The sequence below is a fragment of the Elephantulus edwardii genome, unplaced genomic scaffold (assembly GCF_000299155.1).
Source record: "Elephantulus edwardii isolate Elephantulus edwardi_28Jun2011 unplaced genomic scaffold, EleEdw1.0 scaffold00556, whole genome shotgun sequence".
Classification (NCBI taxonomy): domain Eukaryota; kingdom Metazoa; phylum Chordata; class Mammalia; order Macroscelidea; family Macroscelididae; genus Elephantulus; species Elephantulus edwardii.
Genome location: NW_006400306.1, coordinates 96,550 through 99,352, shown reverse-complemented (window position 1 = coordinate 99,352; position 2,803 = coordinate 96,550).

Below are 2,803 nucleotides of genomic sequence, written 5' to 3'. Positions count from 1 at the left end.
GGAGGGACAGCGCAGGAGGGGAAGACCCTCTATGAGGTGGATTGATTCAGTGACTGGAGTAATGGGGGCAGGTGTGTCAGAGGCAATGAGATTGGCACAGGATAGAGCAGGGTTTAGGGCTGTTGTGCATTGGGTCACTATGAGTCGCAAACGACTCGATGGCACATAACAACAACAAACAACATAATGTGTATTAATTTTGAATTTTTGTATATTGTTGTTGGTTCTTGATCCAAAGAACTCCCTTTAGTATTTCTGGTAGTGTCAGTCTAGATAGCTGCCCACAAATTTTCAAATTGTCTATGTCAGTTTGTATATAATTCGACTCCCTACCTGTCTTGTAATTCTGTGTTTTCATTGTTTGTGTTTGAACTGCTCATTTACCTTTTCTTTCTGAACTCAGAGTTCAGAATTATCATCCATATCTATTATCTTTGTTTTCTGGTGTCTTGTTAAATAATCTCTGGGCTACAGTTTGTCTAGTATTCAAGTATATTTTTGCATAGCCATCTTTCACATATCCTCCTCCAAGCTCCCCTTGACACATTTTTTTCAGAGCTCTCACTTGCCTTTTTATAGGGGTGTAAGTCATGCCTTCATCATCAGCTGAAGTAATTTTCTCAAGATTCCTTGCAAGAAAATGATGAGTATTTTACTTCTGACTTTTGGGTTCTAATAGAGACATTACACCTAATTTTTTTCTGAATATTTGAAAATCTTTTAAAAAAGCATTAGAATTAGAGGCAACTTCTGGAATGGTGGCATGAAGAACTCTGTGGATGTTTCCCCCAATGAAACACTGAAAACTAAAAGTGAAAAACACATTGAATAATTTCTCAAGCTAAAAAATGAATTAAAATTCCAGTTTCCAGTTGTGATAATTAAGGATTTTATGGGCAAAATATTGAATTCAACTGGAAGTATCAAAAGAAGATGAAAGGAAATAAAAGTTTAAAAAGAACAATTTCAGAACAAGAAGACAAAAGGAATACATAGAGTGTCATTTCATGAGATGCAGACCACTTTCCACACCCCTAGCCCTGGAACAGAGGTTCAAAAGACCTTCCCAAGCAGAATGGTAAACCATTCTGATAAAAAAGTTTTCAAATGCTTCACCCTTATTGGCTTTTCAACCTGCTTCAATCTTCATTTATAAGGCAGCAGAAGAGTACAGCATCATAGTATATGATATATACAAACTCCTTCAGGAAAGAAAAATATACATGAAACTCAGTTGGACTAACTTTTTACACTTTCTTGTTTTTTAGAGTGGTTTGGTATTCACGAAGATTTCTGTTTCTTTCTGCTCTGAGGTTTTCCATTGTTAATATAAAATAATATTTCACTGTGTTGTCAGTAAAGGTTTACAAAAAAGTTGAGGTTCCCATTCAACAACTTGTATATAAGGTGTGCAGTAATATTTATTATATCACTTATAATGCATGAAAATTCTTATTATTTCCATCCTTCTTGTGCTGCTTCCATTAATCCAGTTTCCCTGAACCTTTACATTCTCATCTTTCCTTTTAAGTAATTGTTCACTGTTTGGTTTCATATAAGCAATTTTCTAAAGGAGCACAGTACCTTAGGTGGTAGTCACTATTGTGGAAGCCAATATCATATTAAGCTAAATAATGGTCTCAGGGTTAATTTTGGCTCAAAGTTTTAAGAATATCTCAGAACATTAGTCTTAGGGAAGCCTCTGGTTTTCTTCAGTCGAGCAAGTCTTCTTTATTTCTTGATTTGTTTATTTTCTCAGAATTTGAGACTCTTTTTACACTTTTCTCCGATTCTATCAGAGTACATTGATTTTGCCTCTGATTTGGTAGTGGTAACTGGGTACCACCTATTTCTTCTGGTCTAAAGATAGAGGAAGCTGTGGTTCTTGCAGACTATTTGTCCTGTAGACTAGTATCTTCCCTGAATCTTGGATTTCTTTCTATTGCTTTTGATGTAGATGAGTATAGGCAAATAGTTAAATATTAGATGACTTCTCATGAGCTTTCAATACACTAGACTACTCAATTAACTAGACCATAGAAAATAAACTTACGAAGCATATTATAGTAATTGACTTGGATGTTTCACAAGGCTATTGTACTATTCATTCAAACCCAGAAGTTGAACACTGTGAGCTATTTGGTTATATCTAAGAAGTATCTATATCTGTGCCCCCAATATAATTATCTTACATATCAATACATGTATTGTTGTATGTGTGTGTGTTGATTGCCTTCAAATCGAGTAAGACTCATAGTGATGCTACAAACAAAAGGCCTGAAGACCCCCTACAACTATTGACATTTATCAAAATATACAATAAGATTGGCAAGGGATAGAGCAGGGTTTAGAACTGCTGTACTTAGGGTTGCTATGAGTCACAAGCGACTCAACGACACATAACAACAAAGGGAAAACTGAACAGGAGGCATAGCTATCATTAGTATCTACACACTCAATGATAGAGTCACAAAATGCATAAACTATTACCGCTGTTATTGCATATCATTGAGTCAGAACTGACCTATAGCTGACCCGCAAGTGAGTTTTCAGAAGCAGTTAATTACACGGTAGGAGACTGCCCATGGAGGCATCAATATACCATTTTTGATGAAGGACAGAATCACTAGAAAGAAACAGAAGAACTAAACAAATAAACAAACTTCATCTGGTAGACGCAATGTTGTGAAAATGGCAATACTATCAAAAGCAATTTACACATTTAATGCAATCCCAATACAAATACCAACCCCATTCTTCAACGAGATGGAAAAGGCAATCTCCAATTTCGTATGGAATGGGA